Here is a 26,304-nt window from a genome sequence, read left to right as displayed (position 1 = left end):
TAAGAGATTAGTACTCTTTGAGAAAAGGGACTGAGGAAGGGGAGGATATTGATTAGGCCTTGAGCCACCTTATCTTCATTCCTGAGAAATATAGAGAACTTTCACAGTGACGATTATAAACATAGAAGTAAATGTTGTTAAACACACAAAAAATTGTCTCACTTGATGTTGTTATTTGTGTATTTTAAGCAGCTATTGCTAGGAGATACAGTCACACAGCATGATTCCCCTAGATCAGGCAACCTTCCCTCTCCCTCTTTTAAAGCATTTCCTGAGCTAACTCAGAAGAGTGAAAATCTCACAAGTTCCCTCTCCTAGGCAAAGAATGAAAGCTAATGATTGCTGACAGAGGGAGATTTAACCTCTACCAAATATGAGCCCCGTCATTGGTTATTCGGCATAAAGTGGTAGCCCCTAAAATCATATAAACTTAAACAATAAAAGTAGATTATCTTTGAACTTTATTTTACAATGGCAGCTGACTCACATTGATGTCCTAACATTGTCTTTCTTTCCTCCATATTGCTAATCACTGTTTAGTCTTTCTGGTCATTGTTAAGAAAACAAACAGATAATAAACTAAGCCCATGACTTTTGAATGATATTCACTGCTTAATTCATTTATGGCCCTGAGATTACTCATGATTTAAAACAATTCAGGAGGCATCCCAAAAGATTCTTTCATTTGTCTTTCCTTCTTTTGATCTTTGAATTATCTATCCTGAATATAACAGAATAACAGTAATTCCTAGGGGGAGTTGATTAAAACAAGCTTCCTTTCTAATCCCCCTCCCTTCTTGTTCTGATAATCGGGAATAAGGTAATTGCTCAACATGTGTCAAAAGCAATGGTAAAAAATTCTAACACATAAACATCTCTTATCTTTTCACACTCAAATTAGACATCAATAGTTCATCACAGCACTAATTCACTGCTTATAAACGCAAGCATTTGAATTTTCATCTCAGCCTTACAGGCAATCGCCAATGAAGCATCATATGTTGCCATGGTTATTTATTGTAGAGTGTGTGTGTGTGTGTGTGTGTGTGTGTGTATTTGAGTTGTTGAGGCAAATAAACGCATCCAAGCCTACACATTCCCTTTTCTCTTTAGGATTAAACTTAACTATAATGTCAGTTCTCCTAGCTCTGCCATGGAGATAACTTCAAAATTAAAAGAATTGCACAATATGATTTGAATTTGAGGAAACAAAATTCTTAGGTGGACTTTATCTTGACGTATAACTCAGGCAACATAAAACAGGAAAATGTACATGAACTGCTCACTTCTCTGTCCTTTGTGGTCATTACTAGGACACATAGTATATTGCTATCCTTGATGCAATAGCTTATTCTAACTTTTGTTCAAAATTCATCATCACATTTAAGACCTCTATGGTGAATTTTTAAAATGTTTATAACAAAAGGTTATTAAGTATATTTTTCTCAAATGTTTCCAAATTGTCATAACCTGAGTTACCCAGCTGTTACCAGAATCTGACTTCACTATTTCTATCTGAAGAGTCCTGGATAAAACTGACAATGACACAATCCTTCTATTTTTATCCATGTTGCCATCATATCCAGGATGTCTGTGCCAGAATGTTAGTATTTTGATCTATCCATCATCTATAAACATAAATGAGCTGTTTTTCTTTTTAAGTTAGATGACTTGCCCCATGCTTTAAATCTTTTACACAGAGTCAATCTAAATCTTAAAATTAAAAACAAATAAACAAAACAAAAACAAAAAAATATAAAACAGAAATCAAATATAAACAAAACAAAAGCAATAAAATACATGCAACAATCCGGGGAAATTGCTTAAAAATTATTGTAAATCACATGATTTATTGAAATTTGCTTATTAATAATTGGTGGCACAGAGAAGTGTGAAGCTGTGTGCCTAAGGCCACCAAGTTGGTGCATGGATTAGGTTTGAAATGAGATTTGCTTCCTTTCAAAGATTAAACAGGAACACTCTCTGTGATTCCAAGAGTACAACAAAGAGAGAGCCCTATTCTTCAGATCTTCAGGACACAGAAAACTGACTTGTTCTCTTCTCCTTAGCCAAGTCAGGTCATGCTAACATTCCAGTGTTAGCATGATAGTAAGACAGACATGTTAGCATAGAAAAAAAAATCATAAGGTTCTCCAGGACTAAATGTCCCAATATTAACAACCATGTTTCAAAAGGCACAGCTTTCCTATATTTGGTACTGCATTGTCAGGGTTGTTTTTTCAAATAAAATTTATGGCTATATGATTTAAGATATTAAATATTTGACAAACTATGGATATCATATTTTTGAATGCAATAATATATTGGCTAATATTTAAATCAGATTAAAAATATCTGTTTTTTTAAGCATTTGTATTTTGTTTTATGGTATAAATATTCACTTTTTGGTTTTTTGCTTTTTAATATTAAAATTAATTTTATAATGTACAAACTTTAAAAATTTATGTGTATTCATGTCATGCCATATGACTTTTGAGTATATATGTACATCTTAACTTTAAATGTGATAAACCCATCTATCCTGAAGTATTCATCATTTCTTTATGGCAAAGCATTACAAATTCTCCCAACTATTTAGTTTTAGTATTTACTCTACAGTGTCATTATTCACAGTCTTTCTCCTTTTCAATTCCACGTTACACATTCATAGACTATCTAACTATAATGCAGTGCTCACTCACCAAATTCCCCCATGTCTCCCTCCTGCTTACTCCCCCAGCCTCCTAGAACTACTGTTCTTTCCATTAAAAAAATATCTGTGCAGCAAGTGAGATCAGGTCATACTCATCATTCTGTGTCTGGTTAATTTCCTTTTGCATAAGAATCTCCAAATTAATTCATTTTTTATGGCTGAACAGTTTTCTAATGTGTATAAAAGCAACACATTTTCTTTGTTACATTATCCACTTAGTTGATGAGTATTTAAATTGTTTGTATTAAAATCCTCAAAATAGAGGCACTAACCGTGAGAAGGTGGATATATCTTTGACAGAACATTTTCATTTTTTATGGATATACACTATTTAGTGAGATTTGTGGGTCACTGGGTAATTTTATTCTTATACTTTGAGGAAATTTTACGCTGCCCTTCATAATGAATATACAAATCTATATCCCTCACAATATTACATAATTATTTTTTCTTACATGTTCTCACAGGAGCTTTTGAACATTTTGAGGTTTTGTTTGTCTTGAAATATCTACTCTTGATGATGTTAAATGTAATCATAGTGTTATTTTTATTTCATCTTCCTGATAATAGTGATATTGAAATTTTTCTCATGTCTATTATTTACAGTTATTTATTAAGTTTTGATGTTGTTATATTAAACTTATTTAGTTGGTCTCTTTGTCTTCTTGTCATTGCATGTGTGTGTGCATGTGTGTGCTTGCATGTGTGTGCTTGCGTGTGTGTGCGTGTTATATCCTTACACTCTCTGGGTATTAACCCATTTTAAATTTAGAATTTATGAACATTTTCCCTCCCATGGTAGGTTATGTCTTCATTCTGGCAGTGGTTTTTTCATTGTATAAAACTATATGCAATTTCATTTTATCCCAATTGTCTATGTTTGCATTTGTCACTTAGAGGTCTTATCCAAAGAGAAGGTCTTCTGTATCCCAAACGCCTGAATTATTCCTCTCTGCTTCCTTCTTGAAAGTTTAGAGTTTAAAATCTAACATTTAAATAGTTCCTGAATTGAGAGCTTTTCAATCAATGAAAACAGAGGTCTACCTTCATCTTCTGCATTTGAATATCAAATTTATCCAGCAACACTATGATAATGAATGTCCTTTCTCATTTGTGTGTCTCTCACTTCTGTTGAAAATCAGTTGACTTTAGGTGGATAAGTTGGCATGAAGCATTACATATTTCTATTTATCTTCATGCCCATTTTTATGCTGATCCAATTCTGTCTTGATTGCCAAATATTTGAAGTACACTCTAAAATCAGGTAGCTTAATATCATTTTGGCTATGCTTATGCAATTTCAAGATAATTTCATATTTTATACCTTGATTAACAATGCCACAGGTATTTTGAAAAGTTTGCAAAAAGTCTGTTATTCACAATGTGTGATGGTTAATTTTCTTTGTTATCTTGACAAGATTTAGAATCATCTAGGAGACATACCATGGGTGTGTCTCTGAGGACAGTTCTAGAAAATCTTAACTGAAGAGAGAAGAAACATTCTAAATGCAGGTTTTACCAGCCATTTAGCTGAAGACCAAGATTAACTGAGAAGAGTAAAAGGAGGAAACCACACTAGTGTTAACACTACTCTGTCTTACTGCTTTCTGACCGCAAATGATTGGAAAGTGACCACATGCTTCTACTACCATGGCTTCCCTAGGGCAGGGAAGATAGTTAAGTGGCTAAAATGTGTAAAGTGACTGTGATACAAACAATGAGACTGGGAGTCAGAGGAACTCCGGAAACGCCCAAAACAATACAGGTTATAGCCCTTGCTCTTGGTTGACTCCCATAACTAGATAGTGATACGCTTTTACTAAAGACACAATTCACTTTAGATGCAAAATACATAGAAAAGTATCTTGAACGTATCTTGTATCAGTCTTCCTGTTGACTGTCCTACATCGTATCAGAAGACACTATGCAAACTTGAAGGCTATAATACTGACTTGATGGCAGGCAATGCCCAGTGAGGCAGTCATGATAGGGTGGTTATACAGTAAACCAACCGTTGTCTGATTGGATATGAAGCCTGATGCACAGAAAAGATGTCAAAGATGGCACTGTAAACCTGGTTAAAATCTTATGCCTGGGAATAAAATAGCCCCCAGGAGGAAAATTTATGTTTGTTGTTTTACTAGATGGTTATACTGTCAAACAGAATTTCAATACTATGTTTGTACTCATATATTGGTATTGTTTTATGCTTTAATCAGAGAAGGCTTTTTTACAGTGAACAGTATTTAAAACAAAGACTTATAACAGATTAAACTGTCAAGTATAAAAGTATGAGGCATTCAAAGATATGAGAATATATTATTAATATTTAAAAATGAGATGATGATAAGCAATGATATTAAACTGTGAGGCAAGTCAGTTAATAAGTAACAGACTGTTACCCAGAAAGTGCAACAAAAGCTCTCAGGGATGAGAAGGTATCTATTTGCCTGCTAGGAAAATGGGTTGATTCTACCTTTTTGTTGGAATAAAATGGTTGAGAAGAAGTCTAGAAAAATGAGGACAAAAACATGGGGAAGAAATATTCTCAGTGTTAGTTATTTTAATAACTGCGGTGACAACATACCTGACAGCAGCTATTTAACAAAGAAAGGTATGTTTTGACTTATGTTTTTGAGAATATAGTCTATCATAGGGACAAAAGCATAAGAGGCATCTGAGGTGGCTGGACTCACTGAGTCTGTGGGTCAAAGGACAAGGAAAGATGAATGGTGATAAAACGACCTTGTTCCCTTGGTTCAGTCTCAGGTCACAGACAACATGATCTTTCAGTTAAACCTTTCCGGAAATGCCTTCATAGACACTCTCAGAGTTTTGAAAAACATTTTTAGAAGTTTCTTAGGTGATTTCAATCAAGCCCATACTGAAGAATACCACTGCAACTCTATCCCCTTCCAACGTTTGGACAGGAATTTACACAGCACAGGAACTTTGAGGAAGAAGCTGATTCAGAGGCCATGGAGGAATGTTGCTTATTGGTTTGCAACTCATGGATACTCAGCCAGGTTTCTTTAAGAACCCAGGACCCTCAAGCCAGTGATGGCCCCTCCTCAATGGACTGAGCCCTCCCACATCTATCACTATTTCAGAAAAGGCTCCAAAAGGTTTGCCTACATGTTTATGCATTTTTTTCAGTTGAGGCTCCCTCCTCCATGATGACTCTTGTGTCTAACTGATACACAACTAACCAGGACAGTTCAGCTCATCATGTGTGCCTTATGTCAAAGAAGACATTGGTTAACTACTCCCACAAACTCTGTGTCGCTACTGTACTAGCATGTCTTGCAGACAAGTTAGGCCACCTGTTTCCCTGTCCAGAGTCATCTGAGCATTCCCAGTTCCCAAGGAGTGCCTGCTGGAGTTGGGTGAGTGAAGAGAGGGAGAATTTGGAGGAAGATTTATATCTAGTGATGCACTAGAAATAGTGGTAGAGAGGAAATGGTGCCTGCAGCATTTGGACTGCTGCTGAACTGGGATTGGATTGAGTGGAGAGGACGGAAAGGTAGAGTTCTGCAGTTAGGCTTCCTGCTTCCCTGGCCAGCGTGTTGGGGTGGTGGTGGTAAAGTGTGTGCAAGACAAAAAGTGTATGTAGGAGCCAGTTTTCCCATATACAATATAGTAGGTTTGTGGAATCAACCTCATATTGCCAGACCTGTTGACAAATACCCTTACCTGCTGAGCTATCTATCTATCCTCCAAACATATCACTATTTTTTATTGAACCATATATTTTTCTCCTCTCCTTTCCTCTCCTCTCCACTTCTACCCTCTCCCATTGTCTCCATAGTCCTAATTTCCTTGTCTTTTTCTACTTCTCACATCATATCACATTAAATTGTACATTCTTTACATGGCCCCAAAAGTCACTTGTTTATCTAAAATTTATTTTATACTCATCTCCAATTTTTCAAAATTTTAAGAACCTCAACAGTGTTGAAAGGTCCAAAGTCTCTTCTGTGTTCCAGGGCTGTCTCCAAAACTGTTGGTCCCTCTAAAATTATAAAACTGTCCCATTCTTCCATAAACACAATAGCAGAGAGAATGCCCTGTGTTTCTTCCAAAGGGTGCTGCTCTACCCATTGCAGATACATTTACACCTCGCTGTTGACAACTATAGAGCTGACCACTCCCATCCTTATGGAGCTGCATGTTTTTTCATATCTATCAGCTCTAGTTGCTGTGGACCTGGGTTACAGCCCTGAGCAGCAACACAACACAGCCTAAATACTGTCTTATTGGACATGCTTTTTGCCAAACAAATTATTTCATTACTTTTGAATCCACTTCATTCAAGTTCAGGAGACACGGGTACAATTTAAGTGAATAACCTCTACACTAGCTAGCAATAGAGCCCGTGTTTTCCTCTGAAATCTCACAAGCGATAGCTCTACTTTCTGCATTTCTGCTAGCAATCTCGTATTTTAAACTACTGTCAGAATAGTTCATTCATCTTTGTTAAATATACTTTAGAATCTCTCTAACCTTCAATTCTAATTGTTTTTTTTTAACTTTCATTTCCAAAAATATCCAGAGCCTCTGAGCTACATAATCAAAATTATCACCGGAGCCCCGTTCTCAGTTCATATTGCTTATATTTCCCATTACCGAGACAAAAGAACAGACAAAAGCAACTCCAGTACTGGCTTAGCCTGACTCAACATTTGCAGGCTCAGTCACGAATACCCTGAAAAGTTGGTTAGCAGAAGTGTGAGGCTGTTGGTCACATTGCATCTGTAGTGAGAGAGTAGAGATTAATGTGGGTTCTCCAATAATTTCTTCTTTACTTTCCATTTGGGAACCCAGTCTGTGGGATGATGTCATCCTTGCAGAGACCGAGTGCTTCCTACTTAGAATTTATATGGAAATATCCTTACACACATGCATGTGACAGTTTTTTCTCCTTAAATGAGAATATATCAAATCAAGTTGGCAATGCAGATTACATGACAGTGTCCTTGACTGAGGTAAAAAGGAAATTGTCCTCCAGTGTTGTGTTTTTCAAGAAGCATGGTTCCACACCATGTAAGTGGGTTTCAGATTGCACTGTGGATTCAGATTGCCCTGAGTAATGGTTAAAATGAGGTGTAGACTCCATGTAGCAGAGTGGAATTAAGAATTCTAGGTAAGATCCACAAATTTAGATTCCTAATGAATTCTCAGGGCTATTGATCTTCACAATCATAGAGACCACTGTTTTGCTATTCATGCCATGCATGCCAAATCCCTCTGAATCCTTTAATTCTCACTGGGGAGGAGATTAAGATGCTATCAAAAAGAAAAAGATAAATTTCCTTTGGCAGCATTTATCAAGAGCTCAGAAATGGTAAGCATAGTTAGCCATAGTTTATCTTATATTTACAAATTGCTAAAAGAATTAAGAGTTCACAACACGAAAATATATGCTATACATTGTATTTATTAATTAGCAATATTTTCCTGTCCACAATTTATATATATTCTAAAATATTATGTTGTTAATGATACATGTATATGCATTTTATATTTGTTCAATAAAAATGAAAAAAATACCAAAATATTAAACCTATTCTTAATGTAACATCGAAGCTAAAACTTTTTGGAAATTGACTGCTATGTGAAGAGGATTCTCTGAAGATTTTAGTGCGAGTGCTGATATAAAAACTTCCACATTAAAATACCAGAGGTGAAAGGTATATGAACTAATGTGGACAGAGTTGTAGTATTCAAAGACTATCCTTTGTGCAAAGCGGTTTTGGTTTTCCCAGAGGACCCATAATAAAGTAATATGATCAAGCATGGTACTTCAACGACACAGTGACCCTGCAGACTGTGAAGCACAGAGAGTCAGGGTGTGATTTATAATGCACGTTTAAAGAGGTATAGGAGACATTTGGCTGTTCTTTTGGCCACAGCATGAATGCAATCATAGAGAAGAGAAGTGGATCAGGAGCAAACACTTGCCAAGACAGAAAGGTGCTTGTTTCTGGTGCACTATACAGCAGCAAGTGAGGGGTTCAGATGTACCTGCTGGAGTCCAAGTTCACTGTCAGCAGTTTCCCCTAAAATGTGGCCTCATTTTTGCCGTGCACATGCATTTAGAAATCTTAGTCATTTTAGACTTAGACAAAAAAGAAAAATATGTGTTTTTTTGTGTTTGTTTGTTTTTTACAACTTAATTATTGCTAGTGTTTTTATTACCTCCCAGACTAGTCTATTTGGGCTACAGTGAGAAAATGTCACAGATTGGGCAATTTAAACAAATTTACTTCTCAGACTTCTGGAGAGTAGTTCATAATCAGTCTGCTTGTGGATTTTTTTCTTAGAAAGATTTTTTTCCTGGCTTTCATATGACTGCTTTCTAAATTTATAAAGAGTGTAGCAAGGAAAATGAGGTAGGATTGTAGCTTTTCTTTCACTGAAGACATTAATCTAATTGAATTAGGAACCATCATCTTCACCTCAACTGACTTTAATGGAAGTACTTTTTGTGATTCCCCTCCCCCAAATACAAATACATTTTGGTGTGTGCCTTCAGAATATAAATTTCGCCGAATACAGTCAATAATAAAGACTTAATAAAGACTCAAGAAAAGTGTGTGAAGCTTGGTGTAAGATGGAGGCTAAGAAAATATTAAACTGAGTCACAAACCATGTGACTTTGCAGTGAGTTATGCACGTATTGATTTAACAAATAATTAATATATACATTCATATTAAATGAGAAAAATAATTAAATGACTCAATTAATATATTTTTAAATTAATAATACTGCTTAAATATGTAATATGACATAGACACAATAGCTATTTATTTGAAATGTGTGTTGTTTATTTCTGTATCATGTTGCAGTTGGCAGGCTCAAGTCACGTCACTTTTTAATTATTGAATTGCAGAGTATCTCTGTGAAAGTTGGAATGCTATCCAACTTGAAGACCTATCCTTACTCACCACATCTGAAAACTAAGAAGAAAATTTGAATGGTGTATTGCAAATATAAAAAAAGAGATTAAATAGACCATTTGGTTCACAAAGTGTGTAATGTTTTTCAAAGAAATCTCAGAGATATTAAAAATCTCAGCAAGATAGAATTTCTGATATTTTTCCTGTTACTTTCTCTTCTATTTATTTGTAAGCCATTGGAACTTGAAAATTACTTCTCTTATAAAGCTATCTAACCCTTTCTCTTTTTAATGTCAAGCTTTTACAGATCAAGAGAATAGAAACTGGATTTGAGTAGGAAGAGAAAAGGCAACCAATCAAAATTTATTTATCAACTCAAGGAAAAAGAACAAAGATCTATCATAAGATGGTAAATAGATTAGTGTTACCTCTAATGAGGTTTACTAGTTTTCAATTCAATTTTATTTTTGAATTTTATGTTATTTGGCTTCCCTCCTATTTTATTTATTACAAAAAATTATTAGATACAGCTATAAAGTCAGTTTTTTATATTCAAATATTCAATGTAGATTTTCAAGATGAATGAAAGGAGGGGTATGTTGGAGTAAATTATACAATTAAACTTCAGGTATTAAAAGGAAAAATAGGGATAATTTTGGTTAGATGAAGGGTAGTGTTTGTGAGATGCTCTGAATAATAAATGGAAATTTAATGTCACTGAGACCCACTCTGTTGTGGACCATTCGAGGTGTTTGCTTGTATAGGAGAGTTTGTAGTCTGAATACTGCTTCACTGGCTATTCTGCTACTGTAGGCCTGGAATTTTACTCTGGAGTACAAGTAGTCCATTCCTGATAGTGAAAATGGCAAGCACACAGATTGTGAAAGTTCTCATATATCATTTTATTTTAATTGCTTTAATGCTTGCTTTATACTTAATACAGTTTAATGGAAATAAAATCGTAACACTTTCCCATTCCTTTTCTTTTCTCCAGTTCCACCCAGCTACATTGTATGCCACCAACTCTTAAGATGATAACTTCTTTTTCTTCATTATTTACATAATATGTGTACACACAGATACATGTGTATACATACATGCATGCATATTCTGCTATTTGCTGACTCTTTTTTGTTTCTTGAATATACATGGTTTCAGTGATGACCATTCCCCATAAAATAACCTACGAGAGAGTTTATCCCTGGGAGGACTAATTCTCTTCCTCTCAGTTGTCATTAGTTTCTTTAAGTTATGTCTAGAAGTGGAACCCTGCAAAATTTTTCCCCTTTCACTTGAACCTGTCCATTGACATTGTTATTATTCAGGTCTTCTTTTTATGCTGCCATTTCTATGAGAGACAATTACACAGCATAGTTCCTGATAATCCTGCTCTGACAATTCTTCTGCCCCTTCTTCAGTGATGCTTCTTAAGCCACTGTTAAAGTAGCTGTGATGTAGATTGTCTGCTGAGGCTGTACTTCCCAAGATCTGTTGATTTCTTCATTGTCTCTAGTTCTGGCTTTCTGTGTTGGTCTCCATTTACTGTAAAGAGAGATGTCATGAAAAGCAGTGGAAGTTACATTTCTCTGTGTATGTAAGTATAAGATTTAGAATGAAATAGGAAATGCTGGTCATCAAATTAAAATGCCCAAATTCTTTTGTGAATTCCATTGTTCCTTAGTAATACCTTTATATAGTTATTAATCACTTGCAGTTTATATCGTTGCTCATTATTAATATCTCAGAATCATACAGTGTTTCTTTATAAGCTTTGCATATGGAAGATGAAAAGACTTGCTGAAGAATTTTATTTGGACTCTAAAATAAGGAATAAATGATATTCTCTGGTAGTAGTCATCTACTTTAAAAAGATAAAATTTCCATTTACAGAAATGTGGGCTACTCAATTTGTAAATGAAAATTGAATTATACTGCACTTTTTTAGCATATTGTAGAATTTTTATATGCCTAATTAATTAACCACTCCAGAACTTATTCTGAGTTTTCAAAATGCTTCAGTCCTGTGTCCTTGATTTGTATTTATTTTTTGCAAGATTATAAAATCAATGGTAGAATTAGAGTCCTTCAGGAGAGGGTGTAATCCCATTTTTTCACTATTCTATTTGGCACAGAATACAGGAGTCATGACTTTGTCAAATAATATTCTTGAAGATCCATTAATGATAAGAGACTTTCCTGTCTCCTACTATTCTTCATAAGCAAATCAAGAATAGCCCTCTGCTTGGGGCTCAGAGATCTATGTGGAAGTGGAGACAGAAAGATTATAGAAGCTAGAGGTGATGGATGACTTCAAGGAAACAATATGTTCCAGCACAAAAGGAATGATCCACACATGAATTCATAGGAATTGTCAGAACACAAGAAAACCAGACCAGACCGAAGTCAGATGGAGTCTCAGGACTGGAAGCAGGGAGTTGTTATGGGCTCTGTCAAGAAGTTTTCTGAGATTGATTCTTGTACAGGAGGAGGGGTTTGTTGAAGACATTCCATTTAGGGCTGAATGTTCCAAAGCCTTTCTTTCACTCTACACATTGATCAGGTGTTGGTCTCTCACAATTATTGCAAGAAACAATAAGAAAAAGCATTGATCTGAAAGCTTTAATTTCTAAGTATGAAACTTAGATACATAAACATGACACCACATCTTAATGTGCCTGTGTATGTATGTACTTAATGTGTATATATTTGTGTGTGAGCGTGTGTGCATATGTACTTTGTACTCACACTCATATATTTCCAGTTGTTATCTCTAATATATAAGGAAACAAATTTTTGAACTGATGGAATGGCTTCCAAGCAAGCAGCAAGTCTATAGAAAGCAATTGTTATTTCTCACTAAGCAAGGTAAGGTGAAGGACCCTGAGGATGTTTTCAGTTTCCAGGTGGTGACTACTTAGATGAATAGGTAGATTGGATGACATTTTAGATGCACATTTTTTTTTTCAGGAGCTGAGTGGCCAGATCCCAGGAGGAGCTAGCTATTCACCGAGACAAATTTTTTTCTGAGGGTTGAGAACATTGAGAAAGAATTATAAGTGCATTTTCAAGGGTTTTTTCAATTAGCCAAAGCAGTCTGAAAAGTTCTTTGTAAACAGAAAATAAAAATATTGAAATGCTGCTCTTTTGCTACCTTGTTTGGAATTCTAAAACTACTAAGCCATGGGAAAGACACAAATGTCAAATGAAAGTCGAGTTTGAAGTACATCCCAAGACCAGAAAACATCCAATAGAGCCTGCCCAGGAGAAGGGTTAACTTCAGTATCCTTCCCTCAGAAAAGCATAATTAAATGTGTTATCGCAAAAGGGTATGTTGTTTGTAAATCTAAAATCCATACCCCCTTAAACTGCAGAAGAATAGTCACATAAATGTGGGGATGTCTGTCTATTTTACTGTCATTGGTTATCTCTTCTCTCTTAAATAGAAGAAATTATATTATTTATTAACATATTTATACTGAGCTGGTCTTGTTGGTTACCTGAAAAACTTAAAATGTTCCTTGTTTAGGCCTGATTTAGGCAGCCAAGTTGATGAAACTTCATGGCATAGCTTCTCTGACATTTCTAGAAGACACAATCTCACAAGAAACTTCCTACTCCTCTACCTCTTACTATTTTTCTGCCTTGTCTTCTGCTGTGATCCCTGAACATCAGAAAAGGAGTTGTATTTTAGATGTTTCAGTTGGGCCTGGACACTACACAGTCTCTTATTTTCTGCTTAAGGATCAGTTTTCTGCAATTGTCTCTTTCTGTTGAAAGAGATGTTCTTGATGATATGCAAAACCTATCTGAGGGTTTAAACATAAACATTTAAAATTTCGTATGCTAAGTGCTTACTCCTGAAATCATATACATTATGATTTCACATAACTACATTATAAGAACTACTTATAAAGACCTGCACACATTACATCATAAGGACTAAGCAAGTTGTTCAAATTTGTATTTATATTTATATGTACATTTGCACATATATTTACATGTGTATTTTCATATATATGCATATATTTATCATCTATATATGTATATATGTCAACACTTAGAAGTCATAAATTTGAACGAGAATAAGAAAGGATAAGGAATGCTTTACAGGCTGAATGGTGGTGGTGCACGCCTTTAATCCCAGCACTCAGGAAGCACAGGCAGGCAAGTCTCTGTAAGTTCGAGGCCAGAGTGGTCTACAATAACTACTTCCAGTATATTTCAATTTGAAAAAAAAATTCACATTATGTGAGAACAAGTTCTTGGCAGTCTTCTGAGGCACTTCTTTCCGGGTTCCCCATGTAAGTATAATACACATACAAATAAACTTCCTATTTTCAAAAAGAAAACAACAATAAAAAATCCTTTCTCTTACCACAAGTTCTAACATGGTTTTCAAAGTTATAAAACACCATCAGAAATCATCCTAAACATGCTTTTCTTTCATTTCCTGAACATTAAGAAGGATATTTTAAACATGGCAAAAGTTGATTTTGTGTAATCATAGAACAAAACTGAGGTAAGATGACAAAATTAAATTATACCATTCGGGATAGTAGCTCATGGAGGATCAAAACTTTCAGGGTAACCCAAGCTAGGTAACAACTTTCAGGCTAGCCTGGCAGTGATATACTTGTCTCAAAAAATAAGTGAAAATTTCTGAGCATAGTGATGTTCATCTATAACACCAGCATTGAGCAAGTCGAGCTTTACTACATAGCAAGCTCAAAGCTGAACTGTACTACATGAGATTTTGTGTAATCAACAATAAAAATATTTTTTTTATTTTTTATTTTTTTATTTTTTTGCTTCATCTTTTTATTTTCTTCTATAATTTTGATCTTTATTTAAAAGTTTTGTTTTTTTTTAGTAAATTTTATTAAATTATAAAAGTTTCCATTTCCGCCCCCCCTCCCAACACCCTCCCACTCCCTCCACTCCCCCCCTCCTTCCCCTCCGTCCCCCAGGGCAGTCAGGGTTTCCTGCCCTGTGGGAAGCTCCAGCTCCCTCCCCCTCCCTCCAGGTCCAGGAAGGCAAGCGTCCAAACAGACTGGATCCCCAAAATCCAGCATATGCAGAGGAAACAGGTCCCAGTGTCATAGTCAATGGCTTTTCAGAAAGACCCCGGGCCAGCCACAGTCAGAGAATCCGGCCAAATTCCGAGAATCTGGCTAGATCACGTCCTCATTCAGTCCCAGTCTGACTGGCCCTGGTAAATTCTCATCAGATCCGTTCCCTTGTATCAGTGGGTGATAGCATCCCCACTGATACAAAAAAAATAAAATATTTTTTATTATTATTAAAAATTTTCACTTTCTCCCCTCCTCCCATTTCCCTTCCCCTCCCCACACTCTCCCTCCCCCTCCCTCTCCAGTCCAAAGAGCAGTTAGGGTTCCCTGCCCTGTGGGAAGTCCAAGGTCCTCCCCTCTCCATCAAGTTCTAGGAAGGTGAGCATCCAAACATATAGCATGAGGGCCGGCTTGTTGGGGTTTCTGTCCCGCCCAGTACCCCACAGTTGGCAACTCCCAAGGAAAACCACACAGAGTCTAAATTAGGTTATAAACTGATTGGCCCATTAGGTCAGGCTACTTATTAGCTCTTATAACTTTTGTTACCCCATTATCCTTATCTACGTTAGCCACATGGCTCAGTACCTTTCTCAGCTGGGCAGGTTACATGCTGCCTCTTCAGTGATGTGGGCAGGAATGGCAGAGGGAGCTTCCTGCTTCCCAGAATATTCCTGTTCTCATCGCCCTGTCTCTACTTCCTGTCTGGTTGACCCACCTATACTTCCTGCCTGGCCAATCAGCATTTTATTAAAATATACGATTGACAGAATACAGACAATTCTCCTGCACCACAGACTAGGTTCTCACAAAGCCAGTACATGCAGTAGAATCAAAACCCAGTGCCATTGTTCTTGGCTTCTCAGTTAGCCCTCCTTGTCAGGCACGTTCAAAGAGTCCAGTTTGATCACATGCTCCATTTAACAAGTACAAAAGTTATCACCTGTAGATCACATGTATTCACATAGGTGAGAAATCAATAAGTGAAAAGATTTTAAGTTTGTTAAGTGTTTCGATAAGTAGTACTAAGTACTACCACAGTCATGGTGGCATGAGTGGAGACAAATGCCATACTCATAGTTGGCTAAAATAAATCTATTACAACTCTACTTAGCATTTATAAAGGGAAGTTGGCATTCAGAAGGATTTCTTGCTTGTGTTGCATTTATTTGGTTTCACCTCTGAAGTTGTGATTGTTCCATGGTGATGGGAAGCTGCGCAGAGTTATGCACATATAATGATTTCACAAGATAAAATAATATGAGTGGAGGAAGGGAAGAAACAGCACTGGAAATTCTCTATCATATTTTCGTGTTGTGATATCACTAAACTCGATCACACTCAATCCTCACACACATCCTAAGTCGGAACTGTTCTACTTGTTTAAAACAGAAGGAACTAGAAAAATGGTTTCCTTTCTTTATAAGCTGATAGAATGAGACATACAAATCTGAGAGCAAAATATTGGTCCTGACTTTAAGCCAACATTCATATTTTAAGCTATGAGACACAGCCATTTTCTGTGAAAGGTTTTTTAAATAAAATTTTATTTCATAGAACTATGGAATAAATGTCTTTCTTACTAAGAGAAAGTGACCTACATAGGAGAACTTGGAATCATCTTCCAAAGAGTTTTTGATGTCCACCAGAGTATGCACAATCAATCATGCAATTTTCATTCACAAATTACCATTTTTTGCTTATAAGATAATGTTGGTGCATGTCAGGTAATTGGCCAGCCTGCTCAACTTGCTCCTAAAGCATGATTGAGTTGAGGAAAATGTAGACCATACTGTAAAAGCAATGCCCGTCTCTCACCTGAAATGTTTTCTCTGACACTGGAAATGAAAGTGAAGCCTCAACGATGAGGCAAGATGTGCCACTGCTTGTACTGAATCTAAAAATTTTGTGGCTATTATAGGTCTTGGCATAAATTTTAATTTTACTAAAATTCTCTTGAATTTTCTAATACTTACTGTTTCCACTTTGGACAGTCTATTTTACTTTCTGTGCTTGCAACAACTGAGATTAAGTAGCAGTAAAAACAAATGTTGTGAGATGTGTGGACAGAATGCTGTTAACAACTTATATAAAATGAAATACAGTAACAATATTGACTGGAAAATTTCATTGTGCAGTTACATCATATTTCCCTTCCCACCCTCCTTCCAGTCCCTCTACGTACACAACTCTCTCAAATGCGTAACTTTATTTCCTTTAATTGTGGTTACACATACAGAACCCTACAAACACCCACGCACATGCATATTGCTAAATACATAAATAGAACTTACTTCGCATAGTGTTTCATGTATGTTCATGTATATATTTGTGTGTGTATATATACTCTCTCTCTCTCTATCTCTATCTATATTTTTTTCAAGACTGATTGTTTGGTATTGGATATAGTGCGGAGAACATTATTTCTCATTCTCTCAGAATTCCTTAGTTGGCTGTAGTTCTTTGAGATTGAGGACTGAATGGCTTTCCTTGTTAGCATACTTCCTGGTGCCACACTGTTTCAGGTCTTTTTAGTCAACCATGTTGACAACCATCATAGTCAACCATGATGATTCTCATCATCATGAATAAAGGGTTCAGCTTCCATGACATTTCTAGGAGATGGTCTTTCACAACAAACTTTAGCTCTGTTGACTCTTATAGACTTTCTGCCTCCATCTGAGGCTATGACCCCTGAGACAGTATTTTTAATGTTTTGCAATATTGATTCTCTATTTATTAAAATTGGTGGATATAGTATTTCACTTAATTCTATTCTCAATGAGTCAAGTGCTTTTCCTAAAATACACAGCCATAATCTGTATTTTCAAATTGTCCTCTTTGTGTCTTCTTTTACATTACCCGTGGTTTCCATTTTTCTTTCCTATTATATATTGTCTGCAATTTCAAGGTAAAGACTAAAATGTAAAAACAGTATAGAGACCTTTGACATGATTTCTTATATATGAGTTTCGAAATCTAATTTTTGTTGTCAAAAATTTGTTTGTCTTCAGTTGGATCACAGATAACATAAAACATGTCAAAAATTAAAACCTTGTTTATTGTTTCACTCATTGAATTCTAAACTTCAAGAAGGCAGAATATTAACTGTTTTACTTAGCAATAATTATATCTAGCATATCATAGACAGCATAAGTATGAATTAAGCTCATTTATTTTTGATAGTAAAAGTAAAATATTTATCGCTTTTCGGCCTTTTGGCTAATATCAAGTGTAGTATCTGTTTTTATCAGTTTAATATCTGATACGTCCTCTATCCGAGGACAATATATTAAATGGATTTTTGAAAGTAAGAGTTGGAATAGGAGCTTGCTCCATCCACTCCACGCATCGTTCTGGTATTGAAGTGCCTCTGGGAACGGTGCACCCCTCAGGGAACAAGTTTGGTTCAGTGAAAGAATGAAGAATAGTAGCTTTACAAAAAAAAAGGGAAAGTACATTAGGAGAATAAAATGAAACGTAGGCAGCTACAGAATAACACATTTTTAAATACAGAGGTAATCTAATGAATGTTTAGACATAGGGTATGGACTACAGACCCCTGTGAATCTATTAATTCATATCAGTCTATATACTTATAGCTACAGATTTTCAAAAATGTTGACAGTTATAAGATATTATGTCTCTTTTATATAATAATATATGTATGGTCTAGAATTTGTATGCCATTGTTGGTATTGCTCTTTCATCAACATTTTTCTTATTTATTCTTCTCTCATACAATACATCCCAACCCTAGCTTACCATCTTTCCATTCCTCCCAGCATTGCTATCAACCTCTCCTCTTTCTATATCCATTCCTCCTCCATTTCCCTTCAGAAAAGAGAAGGCTTCCCAGGGTTCCAACTGACCACAGCTTAATAAGATTAATTTTACACAAACATCTGTTTTCAATAATGTGGATAATAAAATATAATGATGCTTTGAGAAACATGCTTGGAGTGGAGGATTTCCATGGTTATATTCCCTTAAAACCTTCTATAAATAGTTTCTCTTAGAGATTATAATTACACTGTTTTGAAATGCCATATACTGAAATCCAATCAAATAGTCAATTCTTTGAGCATGTAGTTAGGAATGATGCACATTTTCTCAAAATTACTGATCTCGGGCTTTTATATTTTTGCCCTTTTCCTCTTTATATTGTATGTGTGTGTGCACTGCCAATTTTATCTCAGACTTATTCCAAATTCACAACACTCAATCATTGACCTTTTTCCATAATAAGGACAACTTTTATGGTATTGTAGCTTATAAAATGAGCAAATTCATTTGATTATTACTTTGTAGGGGATCTTAATTTCTTTGTATAATTGTTAGAGTCTGTGGAGTGCAGTAAGGACCCAATTCCATTCTTTTAGCCTGAATTTACTTCTATGACATGTCAATAACAGGATATTCATGCTATCAGTTATCTATGTCCTTTGGATGGATAATATATGTAGTGACACATTAACATAAGTGGTATTTGAAAATGGATGCCCATGAATAGACCTCAAAGTGCCCCTAATTTAAACAATGTTGCACATAAATTCGCACTTTTCTTCTCTAGGAAGTACTTAGGATTAAAAGAAAAAGTAAAGTACACTATTCTCTACATGAGTTTTATTAAACAATGTTAGCTTTTTATGCTTGCAGTCTTCTTTTATGAATTCTTATTTACATCTCAGATATTACTAAATGTGCAACATTGCTTCTATGTCTAGCTCAGTCTAAAAGGAGCTTACACTTAGACACAATACAATCCTTGATGTCTACATTAAAACAAATATAATTTAAATGTAAAACTGCAGGAAGTGTTAGAGTTGTAAGTAAGATTGTTAAGTAATATCTCTTATGTGAAAGATGAAGAAGTCATGGACTAACAGAAGCTAATCTCTGAATATACATCTATTCTTTTATGTGAATCCATTGGGCACCTGAAGTTGTCTTCTTTTCTGCTTATTAGTAGTCACATGCATATCAACACTCAAAATCCATCCATATTTGAGATATTATTTCTAGGATTTAAATGCATATACATCTATGGTTAAGTGTTTACATTGCATCATTAGAAAGCCTGCAGCATCCTAAAAAACTCTAATTTTAAGAATTTGAGTTCTTTGGAAAAAAAGAAACAATTTGAAGTTTTTGATGTCAAAAACTTAAGAAATATGTATAGATTTCAAATTCACTGATTATTATACAGGTCACTGCTCAAGTAATCTCTATAACACTTGAATTGAGACCTTTGAGTTGTACATAATAATACAAAGTTTTTCTATGAAAATAAAATATTTCATTATATAATTTTAGTATTGAATAAAATAATGACATTTTGCATATTCTATTTTTAAAATATGTCATTGGAGTTGAAGTCACTTGTTTCTTCTTTTTCTGTTGGCACATAAATGCCAAAAATCTTTCTTTAATGCATCAGATTGTTTTGTTTCCCATATTACTACCTCATTCTCAATCCCTTGGTTAGTTACATTAAGTAAGATTTATTTGTTTCGCTATTTTTAACACTTTAAGTAAGTAAAGCTTTATCAATCCATCTAATTATTTAAAATGTTAAAAATTAAGTGAAAGACTGGAAAGATGCCACTTTGGGGAAGTTCCTGTCACACAAACATGAAGATCTGTAACCCGAATAAAGAAAATCCAGAGACAGATACTGGGTTTCAACCTGAAGATCAGTGAAACAAAGCAGCCAGGTCACTAGAGAGCAATGTAATCTTCAAACCGAAAGAGAGTCAGTGCTTGTCTCATTCCACCTAGATTTTTCTCTAGTGCTGGAATTAAAGACATGCCCCACCACTGCCCAGGCTCTATGACTAACTAGTGTAGTTGCTGGAAATAAAGGTGTATGCCACCACTGCCTGGCATGTGTGACTGACTGGTGTGACCGTTTTGCATTCTCGTTTTCAGGAAAGGTTATTTATTAAAATAAAAGTAAAATATCTCTACATTTCCCCCTTTAGTTTAAAATAATAAAAAAGGTGCTAACAAATGGAAGAAAAACTATATAATAAGTACCATTATTATATATAATACATACAGGCAAAAAATACATCAACAGTGTCTATACCATTTGTATTTGACAAATTCAGAGAAAATGTTTCATATTTATCCTTTTTTGGTGAGTTCAAAGTCTTGTCCCTAGTTTAATTTCTATTATAATTTGCTATCTGTATCAGGTAAACAAGGAAAACAATAACTATAAATATCTAGTCTTCAACTCACTCAGAGACTCATGAAGAAAATAAAATTAACTAAGTAAGCAGGAAGTACAAGCAAGCTACTTCCAAAATGTGCGAGAAACAACCGACTGCCTGAATAGTCATCCAAAGTTCATCTGCAACATTGAAGCATTTATCTTTGGCCAACAGACCTAGCACATCCAACAAACTTTTGAGAGAAGCAGGACAGTCTGAAGACAGTAGCTCCTTGTCTTTTCAATGTTTGGCAGTCACAATTTTTTTGTGTCCTGCTTGTCCAATTATGTCAGCAGTTGAAACAATGGAATTTTCTTGCCCAGTGGATTACCTTTGCCACAAAGAAAGTTAACCCCATGTAGAGTTTCTCCAATACCTATTATCTTCTCTGGGTATATTGGTGCTACCAGGAGCAGACATGTCTCATTTTCATTAAAAAAAAAAAGAGAGAGAGAACCTATGCTACAAAAACATCTTAAATGCTATAGTCTGTAGATCTCTGAGGTGTTTGAAGATGACCTGTCTATCTAAAATATATCCTTGTTTGACATTGGAAACATGCCTAATGTTGCTACAAATTTGGTTACAGTATGTTATTAACTACTAATCTGCATTTTCTTATTTTCCTAAACAGTTTACAATAATAATTTTTAAGAACTAGAAATTTGCATTACATGTTAAATGAGGTGTAAAGGGGGCTGGAGAGATGGCTCAGTGGTTAAGAGCATTGCCTGTTCTTCCAAAGGTCCTGAGTTCAATTCCCAGCAACCACACGGTGGCTCACAACCATCTGTAATCAGATCTGGTGCCCTCTTCTGGTCTGCAGACATACACACAGACAGAATATTGTATACTAAATAAATAAATATATAAAAAAATAAAAAAAATGAGGTGTAAAGGTACAATACCTTGAACAAGAGTAGAGTTGCATGTACAGTATGTTCTGACAAAATTAATCCCAAATTTGCATCAATATACAAAATTGTATACAATGTAAGAGTCCAATACAATGCAAAACATTTAAAACTAGTAGTTGCTTTTTAAGTATATTCAATAATTAACTTTTTTATCTTATCATATGTATATATCTCTCTTTTTCTCTTTAAACTAAGAACCTTAGTCTAGTATTTTTGTTTAGCTTTTTGTCTGATCACTACCAATAGCAAATGGTAATCAACCACTAAACAATCACAAATATCTATAATACAGTGAGCTACCAAAAACCACTCACTCCCTCTTGGGAATGTGAGCATTGCAACTTAAATTTACTTTCTGCTGTCTGAGGATGACAGTACCTTTAGAGGATCCTGAAAAAAAATTCAATTAATTATCAATTTTTGGGAGAGGTAACTATATCATTTGTTGTCCAGTCTCTCCCTAATGGGAAAGTACAGGGCTTGTTTTAAGTCCTGGCTAGACTAGTCTGTTAGGCTTGATCATCTTATCTAGCTACATCAAAATTGTTCTGAGCAGTTTATGATCCAAAGCCAATCCTTAGGTGGTGTTTTTCAGATTAATGATTGTCCCGTGCTACCGTCTCACCCGCAAGAATGACGCGGGACATTTAGGATACTTCTGCAGTAAAGCTTTAATGCGTCTTGAGAGGGAGAGCATCAGCTTCCAAAGCGGAGACCCAGAATGAGGGGAACCCAGCCCTTATAAAGGAAACAGTCCTCGCTTCTGACGTATCACTCTTGGATTGGTCCACTGCCCATTATCCCAGATGATGCCTTGGAAGTAGGCAGGGACGCAGCAGTAGAGAGTTACCAAGCACATGCACTGGGATTAAAGGCGTGTGCTACAGACACCTTGAACTCACAGAGATCTGCCTGTCTCTGCCTCCCAGGCATTGGGACCAAAGGCGTGTACTACCACACCTTGAGGTCACAAAGGTCAATCTCTACCTTTGTCCCTTGAAGCAATGGAGAATGTGGTTGCGGCCCTCCACAAATGATGTCATTTTAGTCCTGGAGGAATCATAGCTATACTGTTCTGCCTTCCTTCTGGAGACTTCAAAGTACATGGTTCACTACAGAAAACTGATAGAGATTCAAACCCAAAATCATGTGCAAAAAGGTGAATGAAACCTATTTTAGAACTAATTAGTACTAGAAATAATCATTAATATCAAGACAAAAAGTTGAATATATATAAATACATCTTATAAATTTTATATCTTAAAAAAGCTATTAAATAATCAATATAAAACCATAGGTTTATGATATTAGTAGCAATATAATAGTCCTTAAACACTTGTTTTTCTTCTTTCCCATATCAGATGGCTCTTCTGACATGAGACAGATATTGTGAATTTCACTTTATTAAGCATACTTGGCTTTAGAGAAAGTGAGCCACACTCCAACTCCAAAACCACTTTAATCTTTAATTCGATTGGGGCTAAAAAAAAAAAGACCATTTGCATTATATGTCTTTAGAGAAGAGTAGAAACAATCATTTGGGAAGATTTATAAAATCTTATTCTATTGGAAATGTGATATATCAATAGGCCAATTTATTCTTTTTCTTGAAACATTTTTTTTTTTCTGGATGATTTATTTGTTTTCTTCAGATGTCTTATTTGTCCAGAGGTCTTCAGATTCCTTACCTTAATTAGATACCTGTATTATCTTGAAAAGACAAAAGCAAAACACTTCACCAACCCTAATACTAGGGAGTTTCTCTTTTGGCAAGTTATATCTGATAAACTAAAAAGTATTTTTTAATTTTATACACCAGTTTATCTTAAGTGGCCACGCTATTAGATGAACTATCTTCTGTCCTAAATAAGAAGTGTCTCTTGTTCAAATAGAATCTTATCAATTTTGATAATATCCATAGGTTTTCTCCTTCTGTGGAAATAAAAGCAAAACCCCTTCCCCAGTGTAACACATGTCCTGGTTTCCATTCTGGTGCCAGTACATTTTAAAAGTATATTGACTGATTTAATTGCATAGTTTTTTTCTACTATTCAATGTCTCTCTATTGCTGCTGTTTTTTCTCATTGGTCTTTAAATAATTCAAAGTTAATAAAATATTATGCAATTTATTTCTGGGGTCTTTTTCGCCCCTTTTTATTAATTTAACATATCCTTTAGAGTCAATTTGATCTTTCTATAACTTCCTGCCCAGTAGGATTGCGTTATATATCTGTAATATGTTTATATTATAATAAGCAAAAACTATTTCATTTTCTTAGAGACATATGCTGTAGCATTGCAAATCATTATTTTTACATATATACCCATGCTGGTCATAACTTCTAGCAAATGTCTAGTTACCAAATCAATCTTTTCTGTGTTCAATGCTGTTGCCCATTGAAAAACCTGAGTAGGTATCAATAGTGTGGCATATATATTTTAATTTTCCAAAGTTTCCAAAATGGAATAAATCCATTTGCCAGATTTAATTCCTTTGAGTACCCTTTTGGTTACTTCCTAAGGACTGTGGTGTTTGGCTGCATAAAGAAGAAATGGGAAATTTCCTTGGTTTGTTGCCACAGAATGGAAAAGTCTTTTTTAAACCTTTGCTACAACATGACTTTTATGAAATTCTGAGGCCTTCAGCACATTTCCAATCAATAATTAATGAATTTCTGCATTGTCTTGTGCTAGAGGACCTGACAAACCCATATGGGTTCATATGTGTGCTCTGCATATGGGTTTATTCCTATTTCTAATTGTACCTTGTAATTGAATAACTAATACGGTCAACTCTGTATCATCTGCCATAAATTCAGTGGTTTCAGTGTGCAAAACAACTCTTTCTGCATATTGTGAATCGGTAACTATGTTAAGAGATTCTCTAAAATCCCTTAGTACTATGAGAATAGCATATAATTCTGACTTTTGGACAGAATCTTAAGGGTTTTGTTGATCTTTACTTAAATTTTCTGATTTTTAACCTGCCTTTCCTAATTTATTTGCATCAGTATAAATTGTTGGGACTCTAGTTATTGATGTGTCCCACATAATGTGAGGAAGGATCCAGCAAGTTCTTTTTATAAATTGAATTACCTTGCTCTTGTGATTGTTGTTGTTGATCTCTCCTCCCAAATTACTGCAAACTCTTTGCCAAGCTCTTTCTTCCCATAATTTGTCAATTTCATCATTTTAAGAGGTATTATATTTTCTTCTATTCCTGCTAATTCACAAAGTCTCAATATTCCTTTTAGAATTAACTCAGTTTTTTAAACGTAAGTTTTTTTTAAAAAATATTACACAGTTTATGTGTTTAAAAGTTCCATTCTAAGATAATATCTTCCCTCCGTGTTGACAGAGGCTTCTGTCCTGCCAAGTCCTGCAGCTGTATAGTCCCAAGGAAACACACAGAGGTCACATTAATTATAAACTTCTTGGCCTATTAGCTCAGGACTCTTTTTAACTCTTCTAACTTACAATAGCCCATAATTTGTGTTTCTTTTACCCACATTGCTTGGTACCTTTTATCAGTAAGGCAGTCTCATCTTGCTTCCTCTGCATCTGCATGACATCTGCATTCTCAGCCTTTCCTCTTCCCAGAATTCTGTTCTATTTGCCCCACCTATACTTCCTTCCTGGTTGCCCAGTCTATACTTCCTGCCTGGCTACTAGGCAATCAGTGATTTATTAAACCAATATGAGTCCATTGTCCCACAGCAATTCTCTCCCCTGTTTTTTCAAAACAAAAACACAGAATCCAATTTGATTTGTTTAGCTTTATTCCTGATGATTATACATAACAACTTGTAACAAACATTCTAAGCAAAGATAAACATCCAAAATATTTTTTTTGGGGGGGGGGATGTGGGCATAGTTTTCCAGGCTACTTTCTGCTGATTTGGGAGTGCAGATAATCTTACGGGATCTAAAGCAAAATTTAGAATTATTGTCAAGTCTTGACTGGAATATTCTGTGAGGCTTGATCTTCTCAACCAGCAGTCTTGAGGCTGTTCTGGTTGTAGAATGGAGGGGAAACTCCAACAGAGATCCTCTGAAACTTTGGATCACTTGAGTCATCTGTTCCTATTGGGGATTTTTCTCAGGGTCTTTTTTTAATCAAACCTTATTTTTCTAAATCCAGAAGGAATCCACAGCTTCTAATTTCTTGTGAAACAAAAGTAAAATCTCTTCTCCAAAGTAACTTATCTTTTGACTAATATTTTAAAGTCAAGGCATTTTCAAAATACGTATATTAGATTAGCTCAGCAGCATTTATAATCAAATGTCTTTTAGCAGCTGATGGTCCTTCCTCAGTGGTCATACATGTTAAAGAATTTAAAGAAAACACAATGATATACAGTATCCAGACTCTCTGTGTATTTTTCATCTTTACCTGGCTTTATTTTAAATTATAATTCTTTTATTTTTAATTTTTGATTATTGAGACAGGGTTTCTCTGTGTATCTTTGGCTGTCTAGAAAATCACTCTG

The 26,304-nt window shown here is 35.1% G+C and overlaps 1 protein-coding gene and 1 non-coding gene across 5 annotated transcripts in view; both read left to right on the top strand.

Moving 5' to 3' along the window:
• Lrrc4c (leucine rich repeat containing 4C) overlaps nt 1–26,304 on the top strand; it is a 1,358,757-nt gene that overhangs the window by 622,355 nt on the left and 710,098 nt on the right. The window lies entirely within an intron of this gene.
• On the top strand, nt 17,882–18,072 carry LOC125406663 (U2 spliceosomal RNA). The gene has a single exon (XR_007233985.2). It is a non-coding gene; the product is annotated as a U2 spliceosomal RNA (small nuclear RNA).

The sequence above is a fragment of the Myodes glareolus genome, chromosome 10, assembly GCF_982192425.1.
Source record: "Myodes glareolus chromosome 10, mMyoGla1.1, whole genome shotgun sequence".
NCBI lineage: Eukaryota > Metazoa > Chordata > Mammalia > Rodentia > Cricetidae > Myodes > Myodes glareolus.
This window is presented reverse-complemented; position numbering and strand designations above follow the sequence as displayed.